We start from the raw sequence: 13,908 nt of genomic DNA on the forward strand, positions 1-13,908 counted from the left end.
TTGTGCCTGTTGATGCAGGTGGGGGCCTTCGATGATTCCTCCAGTTCCTGTGTCATGTAGGCTGAAGTCAGATCCAGCTTCGTGAATGTCTTTCCTCCCGCCAGCGTTGCAAAGAGTGGCCTTTGGTAGTGGGTATTGGTCCTGTAAGGAGAAACGATTGATAGTTACTTTGTAATCGCCACAGATTCTGACGGTGCCGTCTCCCTTGAGGACTGGGACGATAGGACTGGCCCACTCGTTGAACTCGATCGGGGAAATAATGCCCTCTCTTCCTTCTCTTCCTCACACATTGCTTTTGCTCCCATCTTTGTATCGTCAGCAAACATGGCTACGTTACACTCAGTCCCTTCTTTCAAGTCGTTAATATAGATTGTAAATAGTTGGGGTCCCAGCACTGACCCCTGTGGCACCCCACTAGTTACTGGTTGCCAGCCAGAAAATGAATCATTTATCCCGACTCTGTTCTCTGTTAGTTAGCCAATCCTCTATCCATGCTAATATATTACCCCCAACCCCATGAACTTTTATTTTGTGCAGGGGGGTTGTGAGGCTGGCGAAGAATACAGAGATAGGGAGGGGCGAGGTCCATGGAGGGATTTGTAAATAAGAATGAGAATTTTGAAATCAAGCCGTTGCTTAACCGGGAGCCAATGTAGGTCAGCGAGCACAGGGGGTGATGGGTGAGCGGGACTTGGGGCGAGTTAGAACACGGGCAGCCGAGTTTTGGATCACCTCTAGTTTACGTATTCGATCCTTATCCCTATGATCTCCATCTCATTCCCAACCAGAAATATATCCAGCTCCTTTTTGAAGGAGTTTATTGAACTTAGCCTCAATCCCTGCCTTCGGCAGTCTGTTCCATGACCATCACTGTCTGTTGTCCACAATCTGGTTTCACTTGAGGATTTAATCTCGTGAGATCTGATTCATAAACTAAAGTAAGGACAGTCAGACACCTGACACCTTGGGCTGGATTTTCAGCTTTGCTGATTTCAGGACAGTATTGGCGGCGGGGCGGTAAAGTTTGTGCCCGGACATAGTTTGTGCCTCAGTCAGCAAAGTTGGGCAGCTGGGCCCTGAGTGTGGGGTGGGGCGCTAAGGGAAGCGTTGCACACCTCTCTCAGGGCGCTAGGCAGGCTGAGCAAGCGAAAATCCCGAGCTAAACAGCTGGCCTCAAAGCGTCCTGAGAGAGGCCTGGGAGAAAAAAAACCTTTATAACTCATGCCACCACAACATAAATCGCAAAAAAAACCCAATCAGACTTACCTGAGGTGGACATTACTTACCTCTCTGCGGCCGCTACAGCTCGGACTCGTTGCTTTCACAGGCCGTCCCAGCAGGGGGCTCTACAGAGCCAAAAATCGAGCTCGCCTCTCCCGGGCGGTAATGTTCCACGCCCCGCCAAAACCTGCCCCGAAAACCCCAGCAGGGCGCTGGAAGCTGGCCGCCCGCCCGGAGCAGCTCACCGGCGCCATTGCCACCCCTCCGGGGCGAAATCATTGTCATCATGATTATAGGCAGTAGCTCGGAATCGAGGAAGACTTGCTTCCACTCTTAAAATGAGTCCTTAGATGGCTGAACAGTCCAATACGAGAACCACAGACCCTGTCACAGGTGGGACAGATAGTCATTAAGGGAAAGGGAGGGTGGGACAGGTTTGCCGCATGCTCCTTCTGCCTGCGCTTGATTTCTGCATGCTCTCGGCGATGCGACTCGAGGTGCTCAGCGCCCTCCCAGATGCACTTCCTCCACTTAGGGCGGTCTTTGGTCAGGGACTCCCAGGTGTCAGTGAGGATTTTGCACTTTATCAGGGAGGCTTTGAGGGTGTCCTTGTAATGTTTCCTCTGCCCACCTTTGGCTCGTTTGCCGGGAAGGAGTTCCGAGTAGAGCGCTTGCTTTGGGAGTCTTGTGTCAGGCATGCGAACAATGTAGCAGAGCTGGTCGAGTGTGGTCAGCGCTTCGATGCTAGGGATGTTGGCCTGGTTGAGGACGTTAACATTGATGCGTCTGTCCTCCCAAGGGATTTGCAGGATCTTGCGGAGTCTTCGTTGGTGGTATTTCTCCAGCGACTTGAGGTGAAAACAGAGACAGCAACAAGCAGAAAATCCCTTGACTTTCCAGAGACTGGAGACTGGATGGTGGCAGGTCAGTCAGTCTGAAGGTCGGACCTCGCGGCTCTCTGGGCAAGGCATCGATCGACCCATTGTGAATCTCAACCACTCGCTGCGGAATTCCAGGAGCGGATTCCTAGGAATCCATTGATGTTCTTTGGCGCCAGGGTAGGCTGTACTGTAGAGATGACCTGACCCCCGATGGTCTTTGGCTGTATTTGGCGACAACTGGGAAACGGAGAGAAGATCTCATACACCCTCTCTCAGTCTGACCCAGCCCCCAGCTCATTGTGAACTTGAACCAGGCTGAACTCTCTTACATGTTTCATTGAAAACACTTTTTATTTAGTTTTTTTCTTTGAAACTATTAGTCAATCTCCTATTGCGTTCCACACAGGGACCGAATAGCAAGTATAATCTTCAGGTGAGAGGGGTTTGGATAAGGGATAATTGAACCAAGGCGTCAGACTGCATTCACTCGCTATTTTAAAAGTATAGATTCCGTCTTTATTTTTTGTAAAATATAGAAAGAGAGAACGACTTGCATGTCTTTAGCGCCTTTCACAACCTCAGGATGTGTCCCTACACAGCCAATTATGCACTTTTGAAGTGTAATCGCTGTTATAATGTAGGAAATGTAGCAGCCAATTTATGCACAGAAAGCTCCCACAAACAGCACTAAATAATCAATACTTGGAGTATTGTGTGCAGTTTTGGTCTCCTTACCTAAGGAAGGATATACTTGCCATAGAGGGAGTGCAGCGAAGGTTCACCAGACTGATTCCTGGGATGGCAGGACTGTCGTATGACGAGAGATTGGATCGACAAGGCCTGTATTCACTAGAATTTAGAAGAATGAGAGGGAATCTCATTGAAACGTATAAAATTCTGACTGGGTTGGATAGACTGGATACGGGGAGGATGTTTCCCCTGGCTGGGAAGTCTAGAAGAAGGGGTCACAGTCTCAGGATGCGGGGTAGCAAATTTAGGACTGAGATGAGAAACTTTTTCACTCAGAGGGTGGTGAACCTGTGGAATTCTTTACCACAGAAGGCTGTGGAGGCCAAGTCACTGAATATATTTAAGAGGGAAATAGATAGATTTCTAGAAACAAAAGGCATCAAGGGGTATGGGAAAAAAGCGGGAATATGGTGTTGAGATAGAGGATCAGCCATGATCATATTGAATGGCGGTGCAGACTCGAAGGGCCGAATAGCCTACTACTGCTCCTATTTTCTATGTTTCTTCCTTCTCCCTGTAGTGTCGTCCTTTTCTCTCTCCTTTCTCTCCTCTCTCAATCTCCCTTTCCCGTCTCTGTGTCTCCCTCCCTCTCTCTTGGTCTCTCCCCACTGCTCCTCTCTGTCTCCCATTCTGACACAGGTGACACAGCGGTAAGACACAGCAGTAAGGCCTCTTAATCAGCTCTTTCCCTCCCTCTCTCTATCCCCGTCTCCTTCGTCTCCCTCCTTTGTTCCTTTATCCCTCTCCTTCTCTCCCTTTCCTTCCTTTCTCTCCCCTTCTCCCTGCAATGCTGTCCTTCCCTATCTCCCCTTTCTCTCTCCCTCTTTCTCTCCTCTCTCAATATCCCCATCTCCCTTCCTCAACTACAGGTGTCAGCCGTGTCTTACTGGGTAGCCCTCTCGCCTTTGAGTCAGAAGGTTGTGGGTTCAAGTCCCCCCCAGGGACTTGAGCACAAAAATCTAGGCTGACACTCCAGTGGAGTGCTGCACTGTCAGAGGTGCCGTTTTTCAGATGAGACGTTAAACCGAGGCCCCGTCTGCCTTTCAGGTAGACGTAAAAGATCCAGTGGCATTATTTTGAAGGAGAGCAGGGGAGTTATCCCCAGTGTCCTGGCCAATATTTATTCCTCAATCAACATAACAAAAAACAGATTATCTGGTCACTATCACATTGCTGTTTGTGGGAGCTTGCTGTGTGCAAATTGGCTGCCGCGTTTCCCACATTACAACAGTGACCACACTCCAAAGTACTTAATTGGCTGTAAAGCGCTTTGTGACGTCCAGTATTTATGAAAGGCGCTATATAAATACAAGTCTTTCTCTCACTCTCGGTCTCTCCCCACTGCTTCTCTCCGTCTCCTAATCACACACAGGCGAAACAGAGCTGAGGCCTGTGTGGCCTTTTGCCTGCGCGGCACAAACACTTGGAGAGGCCGATAGTGTTTTCCAGAATCGCTGCCATTAGGAATCTATTCAAAATTTATGTCCGTTTAAATCACAAACATTCCCACTGACACGCAGGATGAATTATTGATGCTGATGGTTGCCTGGGCTCAGGCCCATCCTCCTCTCCCAGTCTGGGAGCCTTCGCTTCACAACACGCTGAGCTCACTGATCTATTATTCATCCCTGGAATCCACTCATCTTACTTCATCCACTCTTCTTTTCTGTGCCTGTCACAGCGCGGAATATTCTCTGCTTCCGACTGAAATTTACTTTCTGCTTGAGCAAGAGAGAAAGACAGAACTTGCCTTTATACAGCGCCTTTCACAGCACCAGGACATCCCAAAGCGCTTCACAGCCAATGAAGGATGTTTTTTGTAGAGTGTAGCCACTGTTGTAGTGACACTGTTGGGAGACACGATGCTCCTAAAGCAAGCAATCTACTCGGAACTCCTTCACGGCAAGCGAGCCAAAGGTGGGCAGAAGAAACATTTCAAGGACAGCCTCAAAGCCTCTCTGATAAAGTGCAACATCCCCACTGACACCTGGGAGTCCCTAGCCAAAGACCGCCTTAAGTGGAGGAAGTGCATTCGGGAGGGCGCTGAGCACCTCGAGTCTCATCGCCGAGAGCGTGCAGAAATCAAGCGCAGGCAGCGGAAAGAGCATGTGGCAAACCAATCCCACCCACCCTTACCCTCAACGACTATCTGTTCCACCTGTGACAGGGACTGTAATTCCCATATTAGACTGTTCAGCCACCTAAGGCCTCATTTTTGGAGTGCAAGCAAGTCTTCCTCGATTCCGAGGGATTGCCTATGATGATGATGATGATGAATATAGGAAACGCAGCAGCCAATTTGTGCACAGCAAGCTCCCACACACAGAGCAATGTGATAATGACCAAATAATCTGTTGTAGTGATGTTGAGTGAGGGATACATTTTGGCCAGGACACTGAGAATAACTCCCCATCTCTTCTTCGAAAGACTGCCAGGGATCTTTTACGTCCACCTGAAAGGGCATCAGTTTAACAGTATGGAATCTAATCGAGCGGTTCAGGCGGCTTATATATAGAATAACGGATACCCGGTAGTGAGTTACAGGCTGGAATCTAATTGACCTTATAACTAGATGTACAGATTGAACCTCCCTTATCCAGAACTCCCTTATCCAGAACCACCCATTGTCCTGAACCATTCCCGGCCACCGGGTGGCACATGCGCAGAACTCCGACATGAACAAATTGAAGTCCTTCCTTGCTGCCGACTCCCGCAATCGCTGGCTTGACCCCACGATCCACCGCCCCCCGCCCCCCCCCCCCAGCTGCCATGATCTCTCTGCCACATTCCCAGCCCCAAGCCAGCCAGCCCCGATGTCCCCTTGCCCAGTACCTGTACCATCCAATTTAACGTGACCACCCCTCGTCTGAAAAAATCCCTTATCCGGAACAGGCCAGATCCCGAGGGTTCCGGATAAGGGAGGTTCAACCTGTAGTACATATGTTTTTATATCTGTATACATATCTATACATCATCATCATCATCATCATAGGCAGTCCCTTGGAATCGAGGAAGACTTGCTTCCACTCCTAGAATGAGTCCTCATACAAGTCCAATACAAGTGCCACAGTCCCTGTCACAAGTGAGACAGACAGTCATTGAGGGTAAGGGAGGGTGGGACAGGTTTGCCGCGCATTCCTTCCGCTGCCTGCGCTTGTTTTCTGCATGCTCTCGGCGATGGGAATCGAGGCGCTCAGCGCCCTCCCAGATGCACCTCCTCCACTCAGGGCGGTCTTTGGCCAGGGATTCCCAGGTGTCGGTGGGGATGCCGCACTTTATCAGGGAGGCTTTGAGGGTGTCCTTGTAACGTTTCCTCTGCCCACCCTTGGCTCGTTTGCCATGAAGGAGTTCCGAGTAGAGCGCTTGCTTGGTTTCATGTCTGGCATGCGGACAATGTGGCCTGCCCAGCGGAACTGATCAAGTGATCCGTTAACATAATATTACAAAGCGAAATACTGCAGATGCTGGAAATCTGAAATAAAACATAAAATGCTGGAAATACTCAGCAGGTCAGGCAGCATCTTTGGAGAGAGAAACAGAGTTAACCTTTCATCAGAACGTCTGACATAAGGTCATCGGCCTGAAATGTTAACTGTTTCTCTCTCCACAGATGCTGCCTGACCTGCTGAGTATTTCCAGCATTTTCTGTTTTTATTCTACATATAATATATTTGGGGAATATAATTTATGCACTGTGTCTTTGTAGTAAAAATGCCTACCTATCTATCTTTTTGTCTGTATGTCTGTCTATCTATCCATCTTTCGTTTGAGACTTTAAACTGAGGTCCCGTCTGCTCTCTCAGCTGGGCATAAAAGATCCCATGGCACTTTTTTGAAGAAGAGCGGGTGAGTTATCCCGGTGTCCTGAAGCTAATATTATCCCTCAGCCAATACCTAAAATAGATTATCTGATCATTATCTCATTACTGTTTGTGGGAGCTTGATATGCGCTAATTGGCTGCCGCGTTTCCTACATTACAACAGTGACTGACTACACTTAAAAAAGTACCTAATTGGTTGTAAAGCGCTTTGGAACATCCTGAGGTGGTGAAAGGCGCTATATAAATGCAAGTCTTTCTTTTTGCGTCTGTCTATCTATCTATCTATCTGTCTCAGTCTGTCTTCTGTCTATCTCTGTCTGTCTATCTATCAGCCTATCTATCTCTATCTATCTGTCTGTCTATCTACTATCTGTCTCTATCGATCTATATCTATCTATCTATCTATCTCTGTCTGTCTATCTATCTATCTATCTATCTATCTATCTATCTATCTATCTATCTATCTATCTATCTATCTATCTATCTATCTATCACTCTGTCTGTCTATCTATCTACTATATCTCTGTCTGTCTGTCTCTATCTGTCTGTCTGTCTGTTTCTATCTCTGTCTGCCTGTCTCTCTCTCTCCTATCTCTATCAGTCTCTCTCTGTCACAGAGTATTAGGCCACTATTAACTGTAATTACACTGTTGAGAGCACATGACTGGCCCTTGCTTTGATGGATTGCTATCTCCTTGGGCTGATCTTCCTGGACCTCCAGGAGGGAGCCCCAGGTAGTGCTCCATTGGAATTTCAAAGCCGCTGCTGGCTGGGACCCTCTTGTTGTGAATGTTAATTCTCTGGGCCCAGCTCCCAGCAGTGAGTCCCACTGAATAATGTATCGTTTGCAGAGATCTTTAGTCATCCACAAAGGCTTGACACACTGCACAAAAGGTGAGTGTGGAGCAGTAAAAGGAAAGAAAGAAAGACTTGCATTTTTATCGCGCCTTTCACGACCTCAGGATGTCCCAAAGCAACCCACAGCCAATCCTAGAATGATACGGCACGAAGGAGGCCATTCGGCCCATCGTGCCTGTGCCGGCTCTTTGAAAGAGCTCTCCAATTAGTCCCACTCCCCCTGCTCTTTCCCCATAGCCCTGCAAATGTCTCCTTCAAATATTTATCCAAATACTTTTTGAAAGTTTTAATTGAATCTGCTCCCACTACCCTTTCAGGCAGCGCGTTCCAGATCACAACAGCTCACTATGTAAAAATGTTTACTCCATAACTGGTTCTTTTGCTAATTACCTTAAACCTGTGACCTCTGGTTACCAACCTTTCTGCCACTGGAAAGAGTGTCACCGTTGTAATGTGGGAAACGCGGCAGCCAATTTGTGCACAACAAGATCACACACACAGCAAAGTGATAACGACCAGATAATCTGTTTCAGCGATACTGGTTGAGGGAAAAATATTGGCCCGGACACCGAGGATAACTCCCCTGCTCTTCTTCGAAATAGTGCCATGGGATCTTTTACGTCCACCTGAGAGGGCAGATGGGGCCTCGGTTTAACGTCTCATCTGAAAGACAGCACCTCCGATAGCGCAGCACTCCCTTAGTACTGCCCCTCCGACAGTGCGGTGCTCCCTCAGTATTGCCCCTCCGACAGTGCAGCGCTGCCTCAGTACCGCCTCTCCGACAGTGCAGCGCTCCCTCGGTATACAGAAGCAGCATTGGAAGATGGCTATGAGCTCACGGGACAGTGCGCAGTGCCGGGCAGGACGAAGAGGCATCAAAACAAACCAGAAATAAAATTCCATGCTTACACTGCCCAGAGATAAATCCTGAAAACTCCCAATTTCTTGGAAATAAATTTGAGATTCAGTCTGTCTCTTCCTGGAACAGTCATGATGGGAACAAGATGAGCTTTTTCAAGGAGTCACTGTGCCACACTAGATCAGCAATGCCCCATGTTCTTTTCGCGGGGAATGCCGAGCCAGCTGATGTCAGCTGGGATGGCTGTTGGGGGCCGTACACTGTCACCCATGACTCAGTGACTCTTGCCCCTGAGTCAGAAGATCGTGGGTTCAAACACCCACTCCAGGAGATTTGAGCACAAAATTTAGGCTGACACTCCCAGCGCAGTTCTGAGGCAGCGCTGCACTGTCGGAGGGGCAGTACTGAGGGAGCGCTGCAATGTCGGAGGGGCAGTACTGAGGGAGTGCTGCACTGTCGGAGGGGCAGTACTCAGGGAGTGCCGCACTGTCGGAGGGGTAATACTGAGGGAGCGTCACACTGTTGGAGGGCAGTACTGAGGGGAGTGCTGCACTGTCGGAGGGGCAGTACTGAGGGAGCGTTGCAATGTCGGAGGGGCAGTACTGAGGGAGTGCTGCATTGTCGGAGGGGCAGTACTGAGGGAGTGCCACACTGTCGGAGGGACAGTACTGAAGGCTGCACTGTTGGAGGGGCCATCTTTCAGATGAGACATTAAACCTCAGCCTCATCTGCCCTCTCGGGGGACATAAAAGATCCCACGGCACTCTTGAAGAAGAGCAGGGGAGCTCGCCCTGGTGTCCTAGGGCCAATATTTATTCCCCAACCAACATCACTAAAAAAACAGATGACCTCATTATCATATTGCTGTTTGTGGGAACTTGCTGTGCGCAAATTGGCTGCCGCCTTTCCTACATTACAACAGTGACGACACTTCAAAAAATACTTCATGGGTTGTAAAGCGCTTTGAGATGCCCTGAGGTTGTGAAAGGCGCTTTAGAAATGCAAATTCTTTCTCTCTTTCACATGTGCTTTGCCGTATAAACAGCTGTTTTGTTTTTAAAGTCGTGTTGACAGTAACGAGTCACCGATTGTTAGGGCAGCTGAAACAGCGTAGCTACAGTCCAGATATCTCTATTGTTGAAGGTCCAGGCCACTTTCGTTTGATACCGTTAACAAGCGCTTTAAATCTGGGCCCGGGGAAAGAAAAGGTGCCGAAATGTCTCTTTTAAACCAAGCGGCCCCAGACAGATTGTTACGCCCCGTAACAATTTGTGGTGCGCGAGGAAAATCATTTTCGAACATCAACAACAAAAAATAAAATCCTTCAGATTCAAAGCGACAGGACGATTTGTAACAGCGAGTGATTCAGTTACTGAATACTTGAGGCCTGGCCAAGAAGCCAGCAGGCAAAGATTAAGAGGGTTACAACACAGACCATGTCTGTAGCCCTCCCCCTCCCCCGCAACCACCCCCCACACATCTGTCACACCAGTAACTAGGCAACACACGAATATTGATACGCAATAACCGGCATGCCTCCTGTCGCATCGTTCACCTAAGGCGGACGTTATTAGAACATAAGCAATAAGAGCAGGAGTCGGCCACTCAGCTCCTCGAGCCTGCTCTGCCATTCAATAAGATCATGGCAGATCGTCGACCCCAACTCCACTTTCCCGCCCGATCTCCCATCGTCTAGAGTCCAAAAATCTATCGATGTGAGTCTTGAATATACTCGAAGCACCAAGTCCCGCTCACCCACCACCCCCTGTGCTCGCTGACCTACATCAGCTCCTGGTTAAGCAACGCCTTGATTTCAAAATTCTCATCTTTATTTTCAAAACCCTCCATGGCCTCCCCCCTCCCTATCCCTGTAATCTCCTCCAGTCCTACAACCCCCCCGAGATATCTGCGCTCCTCTAATTCTGCCTTCCTGAGCATCACTGATTATAATTGCTCAACCATTGGTGGCCGTGCCTTCTGTTGCCTGGGCCCCAAGCTCTGGAACTCCCTCCCTAACCCTCTCCGCCTCTCCACCTCTCTTTCCTCCTTTAAGAGGCTCCTTAAAACCTATCTCCTTGACCAAGCTTTTGATCATCTGCGTTAATTTCTACTTATGCGGCTCGGTGACAAATTTTTCTTTTTCTTATAACACTCCTGTGAAGCGACTTGGGACTTTTTCTTATAACGCTCCTGTTGAAGCGACAGGAAAACTTGTCATTCGGTTACGTAGTCACTTCGCTATACCGCTTCATAAAATCAGGGGCATTACAGTAGAAGGATATGCTGATAAGTTGAGATGAAGTGCGGTTGGGGGTGTAGAAGGCTCGGATGGAGCACAAACACCAGCACGGACCAGTTGGGCCGAATGGCCCGTTTCTGTGCTGTAAATTCAATACAATACACCGTGTGGTGTCTATGACATATTCCGCCAGGGTGCAAAGAAAATGGCCTGTACCTTTAAGGTCACACAACAACAACAACAACAACAACTTGCACTTATAAAGCGCCATTAACCTAGAGAAACGTCCCAAGGCGCTTCACAGGAGCGTTATCGAACAAAATTTGACGCTGAGCCACATGAGGAGATATGATGGCAGGTGACCAAAAGCTCGATCAAAGGTAGGTTTTAAGGAGAGTCTTGAAGGATGAAAGCGAGGCGGAGAGGTTTAGGGAGGGAGTTTCTGAGCTGAGGGCCCAGGCAGCTGAAGGCACGGCCACCAATGGTGGAGCGATTATAATCAGGGATTGTAATTGCAGGACCTGAGGTCAGTTAGGGGGCGATTGTAGACTAGCACAGGTGGGAAACGACTGGCTCTCTTTCTTTAATTAGGTATGACCCTTTGAAGTGTGCTGAACTTAAAGCTTGTTATCCCTGCTACATTTCATTTCCTATGGAGTTCCTTGTGCATAGCCTGTGATCCGGAGGACAGCTGTAGGCTCCCTGTATTTCATTGAGGGTTACAAACTCCGTTCCCTAGCCACCGACTCCATTCCTCTCCCAACTTCTGTCTTGAGGCTGAACCAGACTGTTCGCAATCTTGATGTCATATTTGACCCCAAAATGAGCTTCCGACCACATATCCGCAGCAAAGCCAATGCCGCCTATTTCCAGCTCCGTAACATCACCCGTCTCCGCTCTCACCTCAGCTCATCTGCTGCTGAAGCCCTCATCCATGCCTTTGTTACCTCTGGACTTGACTATTCCAATGCACTCCTGGCCGGCCTCCCACATTCTACCCTACGTAAACTAACTCGCACCAAGTCCCACTCACCCATCATCCCTGTGCTCGCTGACCTACATTGGCTCCCGGTTAAGCAACGCCGCGATTTCAGAATTCTCATCCTTGTTTACAAATCCCTCCTTGGCCTCACCCCTCCCTATCTCTGTAATCTCCTCCTGCCTCACAACCTCCCACGATGTCTGCGCTCTTCCAATTCTGTCCTCTTGAACATCTCTAATTATAATCGCGCAACCATTGGTGGCCGTGCCTTCTGCTACCTGGGCCCCAAGCTTTGGAACTCCCTACCTAAACCTCTCCACCTTGTTACCTCTCGTTCCTCCTTCAAGATGCTCTTTAAAACCTACCTCTTGGACCAAGCTTTTGGTCACCTGCGCTAATATCTCCTCATGTGGCTCGGTGTCAAATTTTTTAAAAATCTCATAATTCTCCTGTGAAGCGCCTTGGATGTCTCACTACGTTAAAGGCGCTATATAAATACAAGTTTGTTGTTGCTGAGTGTTCCGCTTGCGCCCGGCGCAGAATGGACTCGCCGTCATACTGAAGGCCGGAAGGCTCATGGGTACAAATGGGCCCCACTGAGGGGGGGATGTCCAGGGAAGGCAAGTCTGTTCCGGACACCTTAAAGAAAGATGCCTTTGCTTTTAGTTTAAAAAAATGGGATTGTTCCCCCTTCTTTGGCAGCCGGATGGGGAGAGCTCAGTGGGGTCTCATTGGCACCCCATGTGTTATACAACCCAAAATACTCAGAGTACACACAAAAGCCCGAGGTTTGAAAGGAAAAGAAATCTATAGTTATAATGCCACATATATTCTACACAGTTAAGTGACCATAGCACGAAAAGCAGGAATCTGCAATTCACAATTCAATAATGTTATGTATGCAACCCTATGTAACCAGCATTCTACCGCCACTAGAGGGCATACCTGTTGGAGTCCCAAGGGATCGCAGCATCCCCTGGGAGCACTGTATATAAGCAGGCTGTACCAACACTCTGGAGTCAGAATAAAGAGACTAAGGTCACACTTACTCACGTCTATAGTACTCAATCACATTACTTAATTCTGGACATAACAACTGGCGACGAGATAACGAACCATCACGCGAAAATGCAGAGAACAGTTGGTATCTTGGAGAAATTCTCAGAAGGGGACGATTGGGAAGCCTTCGTGGAGCGACTCAACCAATACTTTGTGGCCAACGAGCTGGAAGGAGTGTGAACGCTGCCAAACGAAAGGCGATCCTCCTCACCATCTGTGGGGCAACAACCTACGGCCTCATGAAGAATCTCCTTGCTCCGGTGAAACCAACAGCCAAATCGTATGAAGAATTGTGTACGCTGGTCCGGGAGCACCTAAATCTGAAGGAGGGCGTTCTGATGGCAAGGTATCGATTTTACACATGTCAGGGGTCTGAAGGCCAGAAAATGGCGAGCTACGTCGCCGAACTAAGGCGCCTTGCAGGATATTGCGAATTTGATGGGTTCCTGGAGCAAATGCTAAGAGACTTTTTTGTGCTTGGCATTGGCCATGAGGTTATCCTTCGCAAACTATTGATTGTTGAAACACCGAACCTGAGCAAAGCCATAACGATAGCCCAGGCATTTATGTCCACCAGCGATAACACCAAACAAATTTCGCAGCATAAAGATGTTTCGGCAAGTACTGTACACAAAGTAATGTCGTTTTCAGGCAGGAATGCATATGGTAGAACGAACACCCTTGCAGCTGCATGACCTCAGATGACTCAGAGTCTGCCATCAAGCGTTAATGCGAGGCAGTTAACACCTTGTTGGTGCTGCGGAGGTGATCATTGAGCCCATCAATGCCGCTTCAAACACTATGCGTGCAAAGGCTGTGGAACAATGGGATACCTCCAGCGAACGTGCAGACGAGCTGAAAACCCTGCAAATCACCACATTGCAGAGGAAGACCGATCCATGGTGGATCAAACTGTACTAGAGACTCAAACCGAGGAGGTAGAAGTGTATGGGGCACACACCTTCACCACGAAATGTCCACCGATCATGTTAAAAGTTGAACTGAATGGAATTCCAGTATGCATGGAATTGGACATGGGTGCAAGTCAGTCCATCATGAGCAAAAAGGCCTTCGACAGGCTGTGGTGCGACAAGGCACATAGGCCCAAGCTGAGCCCCATTCACACCAAGCTGAGAACTTGCACTTAAAGAGCTGACCACTGTAATTGGCAGCGCAGCAGTAAAAATCACCTATGATGGAGCAGTGCACGATCTACCACTATGGATAGTACCAGGAGA

The 13,908-nt window shown here is 48.7% G+C and overlaps 2 protein-coding genes across 2 annotated transcripts in view; one reads left to right on the top strand and one right to left on the bottom strand.

The window, feature by feature from the left end:
- The window catches only part of LOC139260184 (slit homolog 1 protein-like), a 369,573-nt gene that overhangs the window by 74,297 nt on the left and 281,368 nt on the right, over window positions 1-13,908 (top strand). The gene's annotated exons all lie outside the window — the stretch shown is intronic.
- The window catches only part of LOC139260176 (uncharacterized), a 412,192-nt gene continuing 398,356 nt past the window's right edge, over window positions 73-13,908 (bottom strand). Inside the window, exon 8 of the transcript XR_011592730.1 lies at window positions 73-141. The gene's annotated coding sequence lies outside the window, so the exon portion shown is untranslated. The remainder of the gene's footprint in view (window positions 142-13,908) is intronic.

The sequence above is a fragment of the Pristiophorus japonicus genome, chromosome 3, assembly GCF_044704955.1.
Source record: "Pristiophorus japonicus isolate sPriJap1 chromosome 3, sPriJap1.hap1, whole genome shotgun sequence".
Lineage (NCBI taxonomy): Eukaryota > Metazoa > Chordata > Chondrichthyes > Pristiophoridae > Pristiophorus > Pristiophorus japonicus.